General features: G+C 41.8%; 1 protein-coding gene across 1 annotated transcript in view; it reads right to left on the reverse strand.

Annotated features, from left to right (window-relative positions):
* Nucleotides 1-16991, reverse strand: part of srgap2 (SLIT-ROBO Rho GTPase activating protein 2) — a gene marked incomplete in the record, with an annotated part of 70673 nt that overhangs the window by 22299 nt on the left and 31383 nt on the right.

Below are 16991 nucleotides of genomic sequence, written 5' to 3' on the forward strand. Positions count from 1 at the left end.
TTTACAATTGACGGCTTTTCAATTCAGCCACATTGGGGAGTTTCTGAGCACGCTTTATGTGATATAAGAGCATCTTAAACGAATTTAAGTATAGAAAGGAAGGTTTTTAAAGGTATTCAGGTATGGACTTTCTAGTGATTATTTATTTTCTGCTTCCTAACACAATTGCGTTTGATTTTAAGATTATAAAAATGAAGGTCAGATATCACACTACCGCCATCATGTTTTACAGTCAATATGACTCAGACTCAGCCATACTTTAATGATCCCAGGGGGAAATTACTTTTGTTACGTGCTCCAGAATACACACATTGTTATATATATATATATTTACAACATTCCATACATGACGCTCTCTTTCTGAAATACTGTGTTAGTCTTAAACCACATGTCACAAAACGCATTTATTTAGGATGGCCGCATCTGGTGAAGGTTCCCCACGTATCAATGTTGTTTCCTTTTACGGATAACGACTCTCACTTTGGTTAACATGAGTCCCAAAGCCTTAGAAATGACTTTGTAACCATTGCCAGATCGACGGCTAACAATGACTTTCATTTTCCTCTGTTCTTGATTTTCTTTACATAATAGGATGATGTATTTCCTTTTGAGTTTATTTAGCCCACTTCACATTGTCAGACAGATTCTATAAGACTGATTTCTTTAGTCTACAGGGCAGTAATAATTCAGGCTGGGTGTGGCTAGTGACACTGAACCAAAAATGATGGTCCATCATAGTTAATAAACTGTTTTATTCATGGTTTAACAAACTTTTTCACTTAGGGTCAGCTTGGTTTGGATAGACTTTAACCACTACCACATTGAAATAGTCATTTGAAACTGTATTTTGCATTTTACTCTGGTTCTCTGATATCAAAATCAGTTTGATCTGAAACGTCTACAGCCAGAGAGCAAACAGCAGGTACAGGATAACTCTGTGAGAAGGAGCATGATTCACGGCGCCGCATGCAACGTTTGCTTCCTGAAATTCTGACATAAAGGTTTATTTTCTCTGTAATGACATGTTATTACCTATACAACCCGGGATGCACCGATGACAAGGGGTAAAGCAAGGTTATCATTAAAATGAATTACACAACGCCGTGCAACGGATCCAACATCAAAACCACCTGGAGCTAAGAGACCTGGCTGGAGTCAGACTCCCATCCAGCAGTTCATGAAGCACGAACCTCCAAGTATGTGTGTGTGCATCATGTTTACAGTCAACTGTGCTATTGTGTGTGTGTGTGTGATAGCAAATCAGATATCCTCTTTCATCTCCAGAGGCAGCCATTTATCCTCGCTTATCACTTTTCATTTTCCTCCTGCCTCCGTCCCTTCTCCCCTTCCTGCACCGCTGCTGCTGCTGCTGCTGCTGCTGCTCTGGCCTCAAATTAATAGAGTGCACTCAGCGCAGACACACTCAGAAACCACATTCAATCACCGGCAACACAAACATTCCCCGGAGGGAGCTGCCCACTGCAGGGGGAGCGACCGCGGCGAAACGCGCGCATTTACGTTGGAGGGGGGGGGGGGAACCAAGGGCACTGACACACATGCACTGAATCAGTGCTGACAGCTGACAGATTAATGCTATGCTCTCTTCGCAGTCTGCCAACGCAGAGCAGCACCGACCCCCTTTTTTCTTGAGTCGGGAAGCAACACGCACGCGTCTCCTCCTACCTTTACAACGCTGGCTGTAGAGGAATCGGACAGTTTTGGCCTCCATCCTGGCTGCGCTGCAGTATGTATCCCCCCCCCCTCCGCACAAACCCTCGCAGAGACCCCCAGGAACCAGCCGCCTGTCACGCCGGCAGTGATGCAGCTTTTGTGTTTACCAGCTGAGAGTGCAGTTTCTCATTACCACAAAGAGAAGTGGAATATATAAAAAGTGTCTGTGACCGCGCCGCTCCTCCCACCTCCCTCTTCCTCTCTCCCGCCCCCCCCGCAGACACGGACCTAAGTGTCCTGCCACTTGCCCGGAGGCTGCTCACTCCTTTATTTTGCTGCGCAAAAAAGGCCACAGACCCATGGCACGACCAAAGCTCCGATAAAATGCATTTCTACACACCGCTGGTGTCCGTGCTAATGACCCGGTGTGACGATTTGCTTTGACAACATGTGTTATTGTCTCGCAGCCTGGTCATGTACGCGTCTGTGTGTAATTTGCTGGTTGCGCAGCGCGGCCCGACGACGACGACGACGGGGAGTGTGTGAGTCAGAGCCCCGCCTCTTCGAGCCGTGACATAAAACCTCGAGATGGTGGCCTTGTAATTAGCCCATCCAAAACAACAACACTGCACACGCACAACGCCTCGGATGGAAACAGACCCTCGGATATACAGGGAGTGTACGACGGGGACATAAAGCATGTGGCAGTCGTGTTGGAGACGGCTGGAGGATGTCTTGAGGGAAACATGGAGGGCATGCCTTTAGCCTCAGAAACACTCCTAAACTCTATGTATTCACCTCAAATGGTGCAAACTTGACCTTAATTTTCATCGGCTCCTCGTGGGATTGCACTGATCAGGCGTTTTCTGCCGGGTACCGATTTTTTGGTCCTCTTTGAGCTCCGACCCCGTCCGATTTTAACCAGTCCCAAAATGTATTTAAAAGATGACGCAACATAACAGAGACCAGATCAGAATGATAAAAATAGCTGCAGGTTGCTTGATAGTTGTCCTATTTTTAATCCAACACAAGAAAAACAAAAACAAAGGAGGAATTACAGGACTCCATTCAAGCATCAATGTACATCTCCAACCTTCAGCAAAATTGTTACTGAGGAAAGAAAATGTCTGGATGTATATCAAGTCTTAGTTTTAATACATCTAATGAATAGAAAATGTCTATTTTCTTTTTTTTTTTTTTTACTTACAGTTCCTGATGAAAGCTAATTAAACACAAATGCATCTCCAAAAATGGAGAAATCCTCACATTTTTGATTTCACAGTCAGCGTCAATTGTGGAATCAAAACAATGTTACCACTGATGAGTTTGCATGTGTTATAGTTAGGGAGGTAACAAGATACTGAGCGATATCCAGTAACTTCATTCAGGGATGAGGAAATATTGTATCATTTATCGTTTATAGTTGAGGTAAAATAATTGTATACTGATGTTGTGGTTTGCTTCCCTCGTCTGTCATCTCTTTGTTCTTTTTTTTCTTCGTATCTTTGGTTCAGATGGAATGACTCACCCCGTGATAACGTTAACTCTGATAAACAATGTTTGAAAATCCAGTAACAGACAGTAATAGTGACAACCCAGTTTGAAACAGATCTATGTAAAAAAATAAAAAAAATAATTATATATATATATATATATATATATATATATATATATATATATATATATATATATATATATATATATATATATATATATATATATATATATATATAGTGGGTTCTCAGTTTCAGCCAAAAATCATTGCTAAATCTTGTCTCGTTCTCCTGGGCCGTAAATTGAGCATACGGTAGTTTCCTGAGCTGGATGCACCGTTAGTTATAGTTCTTAGAAAGAAAAGCTGTCAAAAGAGGAATCGGCAAGTCAGATTTTTGCAGAAAACCAACCAGCTGTACTGGAACCCGACACGAAGAAAAGCCTGATGGGTTCATCTCTATTGACCTTCGAACTGTAATATTGTAGCACGAGAAAGTAAAGGTAAAATTGACTTCTCAATATGAGGAAAAAAAGGAGAAGTATTAAAAATCAGTGCAGGTCTTTGCTTCCGTTTTGTTCATCTGTAATGGCCATCATCCTAAGTCAGTCCACAGTGGGATGTGAACTGGAATGTGACGCCTCCGCCGCTCACCCCCCCACAAGACCGTCCAGTCACATTTTCCAGGCCGATGAGAGCAGGTCTTAACATCGAGCTCTGGGAATCTACTTTACCGATGCTCTCCTCTTCCCTTTCTTCCCTCCATGCCTTACAAAGTCTCACCTCCTTCTTTCCGACGAAGCCACAGGCTGTCCGCCTCCGTTTGGGCACATTAATCCCCGTTCAACCAGGATTAATAAACTAATGCGAACAAATATTTTAACTTGTTCGAAAACTAAAACAGCTAGTTATCATCCTTAGTTAACATTAGCTGCATAAAGTACAGTTTTTCATTTTATATTCACTGCAGCAATCTGTTCCTTTTTTGACAACCTGTGTAGGTTTAGCAGGAATTGGCATCCGCCATTAAACTGGGTTTGTTTTCTAAGTCCGACCCAAAGACACAAAAATGGACGGAGACAGCAGACCACAACAGAGCGGCATTACCACCAGGGATGATGATGATGATGATGATGATGATGATGATGACTGCAGTTTATTTCGGAGGCAGGCGGAGGCTATGAGGCTGTTAGTCTGGGTCGCCTAAGCAAACCAGACACTGGCACGTGGCTGTGTACGGCGATGGATGCATGGCCAGAACGTCATGAAATATAAACCAGAAAGGGAAACAAACAAACACAAAAATGCTGCAGCCCAGCGCAGCCAGTCATGTGACATCCATCCCTATTTGGCAAGTACAACATGAAAGCTAAAAATACATTTTCCTGCAACATTACGTCTTCTGGCTGGGTTTAGTTCTGCAGCACATTTTGCTCCCAGAGCTCCAGGCTGCTTTGGCTAGAGCCGACAGGTGAGACGCTCGCTCCGGATTCTGCTCTGGTTCTGGCCTACATACAGGAGACAATCGTGCAGCCCAGTGGTCCCATCATACGTGGAAATGTTATTGGACAGCACACACACACACACACAGATGTGGCAGCTGTTGGCAAGTACATGCGAGGACTGTTTGAGGCATGGCGTGAACTGGCTGCAGAGGAAATGTAACAGAGTGACGAGCCAACAGTACCGACCCTTTTTGATTTAAAAGACAGCTATAGTGTTCTGTGAATTTAATGCTATTATAATGACATGTCTATGGGTTAGAGATCTAAAGTAAGACAATCTAAAGTGAGGGAGAAATGTAAGGCACATCATATGGTTTTATTTTTAAGGCTTATCTGCACAGTTGGTGCTGAGAGGAACTAATGATACAATTTTGAAGAGAAAAGGAAAAAAATATATGTACCATCTGTAAGAAATTCCCTATTAGGTTTAGGATTACCTTAAGAAAAAAACAAATGTCTCTCTTCTTACTTGATTACTACACCAGATGTTTTTTAGAGATCCACTGAAATGCACCGATGACAGGAATAGGGATGATTTTTTGCTCAGTCTGCACTGAGTGGTGACGATCTGGTTGGACGGCCAAAAATTTCCAACCTTTCTCTGAACAGTGAATGCAACACTGGCATTCACTGACAACAAGTGCTCTTCAGTAACATCCTGTGGAAGTTGTTACAATGACAGAAGATTCAATGTTTGCCATCATTGGCATCACTATAGTGCTTGAAAAATTAAGATAAGGGATAAGAAGCAAATTCAATGTGGGCATGTCGGCTGTGCATTCAGGCTTCTGTAACAACTGTTGCCCCGTCATTTCTCTCCTTTACCATTTCATACTTTTGCACTTCTAGTCATTTTGTATCTGATTTTGGTAAGGGGACTTTTAGATATCTCTCAGGTACAGTAAAATTAATTTAACACTACGCATAGAGACGACTTTAGCTTAAACTGTGCAAGTTGCTAATTTAAAACACCAAATACAATGTGCTATGTGGGGTACCGCAGGGCACTGTCCGGATGTCTTGGGACCTACTTTTTTCTTTTATATATTTTCCATCTTGGCCAGATAAACAGGCAGTTTCCCATGTCCTGTCAGTTCTATGCAGATGACATTCCGCTCTATTGTTCTTTCAAGCCAAATGAAAATCTTCAGTTGTCCTGCTTTGCGACAGCAACTTGCAGGTTAAATCTGACAAGACAGAAACACTGAGAACAAAATAATGGAAATTAAGCAATTTCTGGACATATTGGCTTGCTCAGTCAAAACAAGCCTCAGAAACCTTGGTGTCATTTTTGATTCTGCCATGTCACTAGTGTCGTTCTCGCAGATTAAACAAAAACAGCTTCTTTCAGCTAAGAAATATGTTTAAGCTTCGAACTTTGGTGTCAAAGGCTGAAATAGAGGTGATTATTCATGCTTTTATCCCATCTCGTCTTGACTATTGTAACAGCCTGTTTATATGTTTGAATAAGAAAGATCTTGGCCATCTGCAGTACGTGCAGAATGCTGCAGCAAGACTTTTGACCAACGCAAGAAAAAGACAGCACATTACCCCAGTTTTAATCTCTTTACATTGGCTGCCGGTACAATTTTAGTTTTTACTTTTAGAGCCCTTAGTGGCCAAGCTCCAGCTTACATTACCAACTTTTTACAACCATATTCCAGCCAATGACTGTTAATGGTTCCACAAACTAATTTCAGGACCAGAAGGGATCCGTCTTTTAAAGCTGTGGCCCCCAGACTGTGGAATGCGTTGCCTTTATCTTCACTCTGTCTTGACTCTGTTCACTCTTTTAAGAAGCAGTTGAAGACCCACTTGTTCTGACTGGTTTTGAACTAGTTTTAACTAGTTTTATCCTTTGATGTTGCATTAATGCTGTTTTATCTTTTTTATTTTGTGCTGTTTTATGGTTGTTCTTATTGTGAAGCACTTTGTGGTTTTTATCCTGTGAAAGGTGCTACATAAATAAAGTTGACATACTTACAACCTAAAATGTGTCTCCAAATATTTTGTTTTTTTGTTTCAAAGTATAAATATCTCGTTTTACAGCAACTTTTTTTCTCTCTCTCAAACAGTGTAAGATGTTACCTATTATAAATTGCTTAAACACACCTGATTTAAAGGACTGCATCATTATTAGGCTTCTGGAGAGCTTGGTAAGGGGCTTAAGAGATAATAAAATTTTTGGAATCAAGCTTTTGAATCAGCAACAGCTCATTTAAGACTCACAGGACATTGACCATTGAGGACTGAAGATGGCCACCTTTGCAGTATCCAGTCTGCTCTGCTTCTGCGTGTCCTTTCATGGTGTGACCTGCTGATTTTACTACATCGTTGTGTTTAGTGTTTCTGTGTAGAATTATTATCAAAAAAGCTGCCAGGTAAATGAGACAGCCTAACATTAACCTCATTTATTAATTTTCACCTGTCATCTACTGTTCCAACTCTCCTCTGGAGTATCTGCAGCGGTAACGAACGGAGTAAAACGTATTTTAGAGATTTGATGGGTATAACCGAATTCCTTACTGCCTACATTTATTTACAATTAAAACTTTTTTGTCTTTTTGCTTTGCAGCTGATGCTAAATGAAAGTAGTGATTGTTCGTTGAAATATAGCACCTGCAATAGTAGTATGAAAATTAGCATAATTAGTTATAATTGGGAATAACTTTCGTCACTCGATAGCAGCAAAGTACCTATTGAATATGCATCAACAGACATTTGTGGGATATATACTCCAGCTTAGTTCATTAAAACGGTAATGATTTCAGATGAATTGTCAACAGTAGACACTATTAGGATGCACAGCATCAGGAAAGCATGTCATTGTGATGCTACTGTTGAATATCCATCCATCATGCCTGGAAAGTCTCCAGGGGGAGGCGCCCAGGGGGCATTCTGATCAGATGCTCGGACCACCTCAATTGATGCAGCGGAGCTTTGGCTCCTTCTTCGCCAGTGAGGTGATATTCCATGTCTCCAAAGACAGATCATGTCACCGGGAATTAGCACAACAAGGCTGCCGCCCTGGCCTGCCATCCAACTTGCAAAGCACCTGATCCCCAAGTTTCACTCTGCAGGTGATGGGCCCACATGCAGGGTCTCATAGATGCTTCCTGTAGCCACTTTGGGCTGAGTCTGTTTTAATTGTTGAATATTTAAATGGTGATATTAGAAATGGCTAACCAAGCTTTTCCTGACGTCGTCTTTTTTTGTTCTATTCCTTCATCGCAATGTTCCCACCAATGCTTTAGTATCTCAGCCACTAAGGCTTTTTTAGACCAGGAAATGTTTAAATTGCCAGAATACGCAAATAGGGCAGGGTGGAGCAAACCTAGTAAAGTTGTCTTTTATACTGACACCTGAGACCCACTTCAAGCCAATGCCCTTGGTTTCTTAAAAATACACTGAAAGGGCCAAACCTAACTGAACAGTTTCCACCTTTTCAAGCCAACTTGTCTTGCCACCCTAAACAGCAGATATTAAAAGTATTTGAAGCCATATTGTTGCGAAGTTTGATTACCACGGGTCACAGCGTCACTGGTTTACTGCTCAAACACTTGCTTTAGGTACCAAGCTCTTAGCACAAGCTAAAATAATCTACATCATCTACTAAGCTGTGATATGTTGGGAGAACTCTACAAAGGCGCTGTCAACTCTGAGTGTAAGTGTACATAAACCCTGACAGCCGTGATATAATATCAGAGACGCCCGACCAGGTGGTGCAGCAACAAGCCTGGTAGAACATTGGCCATTCTTCTCGCTTTCTTTTGTGGTTTAGCGATTTCTAGCACGCATACCCAGCGTGTTTATGCAGCAAGGCCTGGTCTTTGTTGCTCCGGGGGCTGATACTGCAGCATAGACTACAGAGCTGTGCAAAGCATAAGAGGAGGAGGGGGGAGGGGGGGGGTGGTTCAGTTGTACCACAGTGAGCTCATGCTATTGTTCCCAAAAGAATGAAAGAACCAGAGAGGAGAAGAAGAAAGAAACACAAAGTAGTGTAAAGGGTGAGTAAGAGGGCGGGCACTGCGTCAGTGTGAATAATATGTCCATTCATCCCCGTGCATGCAGGAAGAGAGGACAGAGGGACAGGAAGTCGGCCGGACCGGTTTAGTGCCAGCAGGGAGCACACAGCAGAGCGGGGGGGCATACGCTAAAACAACTACAGGAAGTGTACGTGTGTATGTAGAGTGAACAGGATCGACTGAGGTGAGCTCCTCTAAATAAATCCCCCTCCACAAAAACAAAAAAAATAAAACATGGGAGCAGTGGCGGTTCTAGACCAAATTTACCAGTGGGGCCAAGGTGGGGCCAGTGTTTTTTCACAGGGGCACAGAACAAAAAAATAAAAAAAACAATAAAATGGCAATATTTAAATGTGTAATAATATTAGGTAAACCACTGGTGGCTCTGGAACTGCAGGTTTCGGACCCCTGATCTAGCAGTTGAAAACTTTGCCCCCAGCTCAATACAGCTAAAGCTAAACATGGAACATCTTAAGTTTTAAATTCTTGAAAAACAGACAGCAAAGGAGTTCAGCAATATAACGTGAAACCAGACTGAAGGAGGAAACTGGGTCAGGGGTCTGCAGGTTGAACTGGGATGAACGTGCGAGCGCTCGTGTCTGCAGGTTGTTGTTTTTTGTTTTTTTTCTCCTTTCAAAAGATTTAAATAGGTAGGTGCCAAAGCCTCGGGTTGCAAGTAGTGTTTTCTAATATGACTCTGCATCAAGGTGCAATCTATTGGTTCCAGACATCTCTGCTTGAGTGCACACCACAGGCAAACACACACACACACACACACACACATACACAGACACACACACACACACACGCACACACACACACGGCAAGTAAGGAGGGAGAAGAGGAAAAGATAGGGTTACAGTACAGTAAGATGGAGGGAAAACTATTGCAGGAATGGAAAGATTCCAACCAAAGTCTTTTCCTTGGGCCAGGATGTTTCCTCTAAAAACAAACACACACACACACACACACACACACATATATATACACGTTAAACTTATGCTGGCATTTCCTTTCTCACACATGGGGAGCATAAGGAAAAGTAGTGTCGTCTCATGGATGCAAGTTAACAAGCTTAGCGACTGGAAGACATGGAAAAGCCAGCTGAAGCCAAACCACTGCGCAAAACGTGCCGTGCAGCGGAGGGGATCGACAGGGGAGGGAAAGAAACAGAGAGAGAGGGAGAGAGGGAGAGAGAGAGAGAGAGAGAGAGAGAGAGAGAGAGAGAGGAAAAATCACTGTGAGCTGTGCCATCAATAAGTAAAGAACACAAGGTTTTAGGATGGAAAAGTTAGACTTCTCTCTGTTATTTTAGGACTTTTGACCCAAGCTCCTAATGGAGAACAGACAGCTGAAGAATGCTTTTAGGGCTTTTAGGGATGCATCAAACCAAACAAACAAACATGACGCAAGGAAACAGTTGTACCCACTGGAAAAACGCATCAAGAAATAGATGAGGCAACGAAATTTTTCAAAGATCTCCACAAGAAAGGGACTGCCGTCTTTGTTAATCCGAGACTCCGTACAGCATCTGTTCAGCTTTTCTCACGGTTTGACCACTCGCTTGTCCTACAGCTTTTTTTTTTTTAACGGCTTAGCCTGACCCATTTTATGTTTTCAGCTCCTTGTAGTGCTCACAAAACAGTTGTACACACCTGAGCAGAAGCAATAAAACGGTGAAAAAAAAGCAGAAAATAGACAGGGAAGCGTTAATAGCTTCTGGAGATATTTCCTCTTGTCGTTTTCACACTTGTCTTGAGAAAGTGGGCTAATTTTAAGAAAGGTTAGATTTCTTTAAAAGGTATGGCACCAAGGTTCAGTAGAATAACACCACTTTGGACAATGTCATCAACCTTGAGCACTTTCTTTTTATTTTAAAGTTACGACAGATGTTAGAGGAATTTCCATTTTTTTTAGTTTAGCCTTGATAAGGTATGTTTGATTATATATATGGGCATAAAAATCAGCCTCGTTAGCTATCAAAAATCTCACAGACAGATGAATTTTAATCTTAGAGGGGAACGTTTGGGAGGGAAAGGGTTATGGAGAAGAAAATGTAAGATGCTGGAGGTAAAATGCAACAAAGTTTCAGATCCAGTTTCCCCTTCTTTGTTTTCTTATCTGTCCAGAAAGCTGAATTTTTGGCATCAACAACCTACATATAAGAGTACAGCTAATTTAGGCAACACAGGTGGCAGAATACCACAATAGGCTGAGATGAAGTCAATTAAACTAAGAAAGCCGAGAGTGTTTCCAGCATGGTTTTGACCAACAGATCCTCCGTGTGAGAGGAGGAGGTGGGGAGTTACAGTGAGGGTTAGTCCTCAGCGGGGGTAAATTCCTCTGCACAACTTCACACCCCATCCAGTTCAGGAATTCATTAACCCTTTACTGGGCTGGATTTTATCCACAGCTCCAGAGAAAAAGGCACCAGGCAAAGACAAATGGGGACAAAACCGGTTCAATTTGAAAACTACTGCTGACCGTGTCACACATGCAAACAATAACTGTGATGACAGACCGATTCTCATCCCATTTCATCTCTAGTAACTATCCAACAGACAGCAAAGCCCCTTAAAAATCAATAACAAATGCGTTCACTTAAAGTACGTCAAACCTGATTTATTTATTTTTTTTACATTGTATTACTTTTGCATTTGACACTTTCCGGTCCGGGTCGTTCTCAGAACAGCTTTGTAAGACGTCATATGGAACATTATTGGTAATTAATCTGGTTATGGGGGCCGGCTTACTCTGCTGCAGAGGAAGAAGCTTCGAGATTATGAAGAAACATTTGTCTAAATCGCTCAAGGGTGGGGTTTTTTACCTATCAGAAAAACATATAAAAAATATAACAGAATGACAGACAGGGGGTACATTTGCTGTAACTGTAGCCGGCTAATGATGTTGAAGTTTGAATCCGGTTCTCAGAGTAAAAAAACAAAAAACAACAATCCAATAATTTTTTTGGCCTGTGAACACAACAGAGATGTATGCATGGATTGCATACATTGCATGCATTGGATTATTTCTCTGCTTTGATTACCCCTGACTTTATTTAATTGGTTTTAGCTCAAAGTCCTAAAAACTTCAACTAATCAAACAAACTAGATCATTGTATGAAGGAGCATTAGGACCACACTGGTTGGGGTCCTGCCTGGAAACTGCAGTACTTAGACATAACAAAACTGGACTTATTTGCTCTATACTGATAACTTTGTTGCCAAGAATTAGTAAGGATTTGCGAAAGTGTTATGTTATAAAAAACATGAATTCTTGGTTTTCTTAAAAATGCAAATAAAAATCACCCCCTGTCTCGTTCTTGTGAATCCAGCATCTTGTGTCGTCTCATCTCATGAGCTGATTGTTTTTTTTTTTTTTTTTTTCTATTCACCAATTAATTGCTGTGAAAGAATAGAGTTGCTGCAAGATGGCACAAATCAGCTCTGGTCCCACCAGTCATCGTCTGTTTGGTGTGACGGCATTCGTAGTTTTAACTAGAGCGGGTAAGATACTAACTATTCATAAACACTCCAAAATAACCCAACTTTCTTAACTGACAACTTTAAGACAAAATCTGAACTGTCCCTTTTGTCAGAAAGGATCTATGTCTCTGCCTGGTTTCAGAATCAATGCAATCACCAAGTTGCTTCATACAAGGACTTTGCTGCCACTTTGCTTGCATTGAAGACATTTTAAAACAATATTTTCCTTGTAAATATAAATATACACATGAATATACCAAAAGAGGAAGACATGGCTGAATTGGTGCAAACAAGCATGTTATCAATCTGAGTAGTGTGACTTTACAAGGGCTGATCAGATTGACAGCCTGGGGGAAGAAAGCGTTTCTTCTGCGAAATGACGTGACACTGACGGCTATAAAACACCTGAAACAATACGATATCTGACTGAGCACTGAAAAATGAACAACTCGTTTCTCCTCTAACACACCATTACCTCTTAAAGTCTTTCTAGAAGCACCCCCTTGTCTCTCTCAGACGCCCTTTACGTCTGCCGACACCAGCAGCTCTCATCAGCTCTTGCGTGCGCCGACTCCATCTCGCATGGTGGCAGAGGGATTGCAGGGTGTGTGACTTAAGGGGGTGGTCTAGGGGTTTCATGCATAATGAAAAACTGCTTATCAAAAGTTAACTAGCTCTTTTTTTTTCTTTTTTTTTTTTACAACCGCTGGCTGCTCTACTAACCCAGTCTTAAAAACGCACCGGGGGAGGGGACTGTCTGGATGCTGCAGGAACGAGCAGTGAAGAGTTTTCATCAAACCAATATCAAATTAGAGGACGTTTGCAAGTAATAGTGTCACATTTATTAGAAATACCACCTTGGTTTGTGTTTTGATAAACGAGATTCATAAACAGTCTGGAAACACGGTGGAAACTTGGCAAATTTTCTTCTACCATTTTCCAGGTGTGAATGCTTATGACATTTATGGATTTGATCCATTTTTAGTGGATTTGATATCCATTTTTAGTTTTCTAAAGGATCACAAAGCAATATTGCATATTTATATAATTGATTTATATTTATACAAGATCCTTTATCCCTGATTTTGCCACAATTCTCCTTCATTTTAACACATTACCCAGCAGTGTTTTGGTTTCAAGGAAATTTCAAAACCTTTCAGGCAAACTTCAAATTCAGGTTGAACTGGACCTGCAGACTTTAAACGGAGTTCGGGTTAAAATGGCAAACAATAAACTAAAATTGCAATGTTTGCAGTCAGTGCTTTACAGAATCTAGATTTATTGCAAGTAAAAGTGCAGGATCCCTGTTTAACCCTTATTACCTCCAAAGATTGCTCTCCAGTCATGTCGAATAAGACGAATTAGTAGCCTTTAGGCTAACTGAGTCCTCATGCATGCCGTTCATCCTCGAGGATACCGTCCACCTGGTGTCACCTCTATTTCCTGTCTCTGCTGGACGTGGCCATCTGTGCCTCCGTCTGCTCCAACAGGCTTCATCTCTGTCGCTCGTTCCTTCAACTCATTTGCTCTCTTGCTCTGTCTCTCTCTCTCTCACACACACACGTAGATGCACATCGGGTTTGCTGCAGGGATGCAAACCATGACCGCTAGTGATCTATGCCATCTGTCCAAGGAGGTACTGACAGATTTCTGACAAACTCCATCAAACACAGACAAAAAAAAAAAAAAAAAACACCCACCTGGGCCAACAAGGGACGAAACATAAAGCTGAGCTGTCCCACTCCATGAGTGTATGTCTGCACACTTACTAGTATTCAAGCTCTCACCAGTGTTTCAGAATGGCCAGTGCATAACAACCCCCTTAATCAGCTTAACAACCAGTCGGTGGATTTGGCTAATCCACAACACAAGCATGTGAAGAAGCCCACTGAGTGTATGTGTGTTGGCTGTAAGCTCTGTCTGGTGGGGTGTGTAGTTAAGTTAAATCAGCCTTGACAGTCTTAGACTGTGCACGGTCGATCAACCAGGCATCAGATAAATCACCCATAACTGCTCTCGTATACCGGTGGGTGCCTGTGGACGGATTTGATGTGCAGACCCACCATTGGCTGGGTCAGGGTCCGACCCCATCTTCATTATAAGATTAATAGTTGTCATGATTCCAATCTATGGGTGCGTTAACACTCCTGTTTTTCCTGAATTGGACACCTGTTAAATGTTAGTCACTCGGTCTCAGTTTGTTTTCATATTTTCTTTAGAATCTTTTTGGCCATCACCAATGAGTCCATAATGGTCCCCCTACAACCCCGGTGTTTAAACTCCATTCCTGGAGGGCCAATTTTAGGATGCGACTCTCTGTCAGTCCCATGGCACACTGGCAGCAGCAACAGACGCCGGAAGGTACAATTTAACTACTAGGTTGACGCTACGGTGGCTTAAGTCCAAAGAGACGTATGTTCTCTGTAGTTGGTTCAGTTCAGGGACGTTTCGTACTCAAACCAGAATGACACCGTACCAAATGAAGCGGACCGACACAACCTCAAAAAGCGGGTCTTGGTATGGTTGTTTGGTCAGAACCAGGGTTCGCTTGAGTGTTTACAACTGTACAAAAAACCCCCAAAAAACAAAACAAAAACAGACCAATGGGGGAAACAAACTGTGGTCTGATTAAACCGGATTAAATGTGGCTGATGTGAACACACCCTAAAACCGCTTGCTAAAAAGTGTGCATTTATTTCAGGTCATACCATAACATTCACCATAATAAATTGCATTTGCATGTTTTCCTGGTATTGTTTAGCCCTAACGCAAACTCTTTAAATGTTTAATTGTGTAGTTTAACAGATGTCCTATAAGAGAGGAAAGGGAGAACAAATACTGTGACTTCAGAAAGCTTTGCTTCAGCGCACAAGCACTAAAGACTTTAACCCATAAAACAGCATGGTAGTAGTTAGACAAGGTGCTTGCAAACTTTTATCAGTTTATGAACAGCACCGCGTAAAAGTGACCTCCACCTATGCAGATATTTTTTGCTTTGTATGACGTTTTTTAAATGTGGGTTTAATCTAAAAAAATCTAAAATAAATGCAAATTACAGAGGAAATCCCTCACCTATTAAGCATCCTGGCATCTAGTTATCAATATAATCCTGACTTGCAACAAAACATTGTTTGACATTAAAGAGACGTGCAACAAGTAGACTTTTTAACTTAAAAATATTGTCTTTAGAGTTACGTAATACTAATGCACGAGCCGAGTGGCGTCACTTCAGTGGTCAGGTGGTTCTTCATTGTTTCCCAGGGCAGACTGGGGTCAGACTGCCACACTAGTGCACATACAAGTGCTGAGGCCACTTCAGAAAGTGACCTGCAGACAATCATTCTTGGTGCGATTCAGCGTGACACAATCAGTCAGGACGCATTTTATTGCCAGGGCGCAACTAGACTCGGTGATCTAAAGATGAGCACAGTTTGGAACGGCATCGCCAGACAGCAGTCTAAGAACGCCAGCGTCAAGCAGTAAACTGTAAACAAACACATGAAAGTCACACAGAAAGGCAGAAATGATGGCAGCCATGCCTACGTGACTGGTATGTACGTCGTTAGACAGCAGATTCTTATCACAACATTCCATGAGGTTTCAGCTGCTTGCAGCAAACGACGGTCGGAAAATAGAAAAAGATGGAAACAGAGGATAAAGTGAGAACAGAGGCTGGGCAGTGACACATATTTGATGATGGCTACGGATTCTTATCTGAACATCAGTGGGAGAAGCGAGCAAAGGGATATGTTACATCAAATAAAGGGTGAGATCCCGAACGACGGTCAATACCAGCAGATAGCATCAGCGATTCCACCTTGAAGTCACATCGTTTCCATTTGGGTCTGCATTTAACGTTTTTCAGTAGGAGCAGGGAAGGCTTTAAAGAGGACGTAATACAAACTGTAGTGGGAGGCACGTGCAAATCTACACCACTTTATTGAGTTTGTTTTGAGTCTTAGAAGTTGTCGCTCAGCTGAGTGAAGAACCGGTTTTGAGACGATCTAATGAAATGTCCAGAAATCGTAGAAGATATCAAAAATGTTCGCAAAATGAGTCCCTTTTTTTAAAAAGCTTTGGGTAAACGGTTCTATCCAGAAATAAAATGCAAAGATGGCCGGTTTTACATTTGGCTGCTTTAATCCCAACAAAGTAGCGTTGCTCTCCTGCGGCTCAGAAAGTGGAGAGGCGATCACTTCTTTTTGATTCCTTCTTCCAGATGGTGCATTTTAAATTACACACATTATCTGGGTCAATTTTCTAATCAGGGTCAACTAATTTTCTTTAAATAATTCTTAAACAGCACAAGCAAAAAAAACATATATATAGTTGTCAGATGAGCTTTGCATCAAGTGATTTACATTACACAGTCGTCAATGAAGCCAAACGAGGCAGACGTGTCCAGCTGATTGAGTTTGTGGATAATTTATTTCAAATAAAAGCTTGCTGCTCTGGTCTCTACTGCTCATTCAATATGACAACAAAACAAACAAATTAGCCGCCGTCGTAACCGAAAGTGGCGATCGCACCAATCCGCGCAGAAAGCGAATGTTTAAAGAAGTGAAACAGCATGTCACAGCAGATGCGGTGATGAATAAACAGGAAATAAACAAGAAAATGTGCGGGCCTTTGTTGAAAATTGGCGGATGGGGATATTGTTTGACCACTAGCCGTCGTGGCGAAAGGTTATCATGTGATATCGACAGACGACTGCAGTAAAAGGGGAAATGAGTAGATAGTTCAGTTTAACATAAACTCTCAGGTTAAAAAGCCTGTTTCTGTTCTGATTTCTCAATGGAAAATGCTCGGCTCG

Source organism: Fundulus heteroclitus, chromosome 20 (genome assembly GCF_011125445.2).
Source record: "Fundulus heteroclitus isolate FHET01 chromosome 20, MU-UCD_Fhet_4.1, whole genome shotgun sequence".
In the NCBI taxonomy this organism is placed as follows: domain Eukaryota; kingdom Metazoa; phylum Chordata; class Actinopteri; order Cyprinodontiformes; family Fundulidae; genus Fundulus; species Fundulus heteroclitus.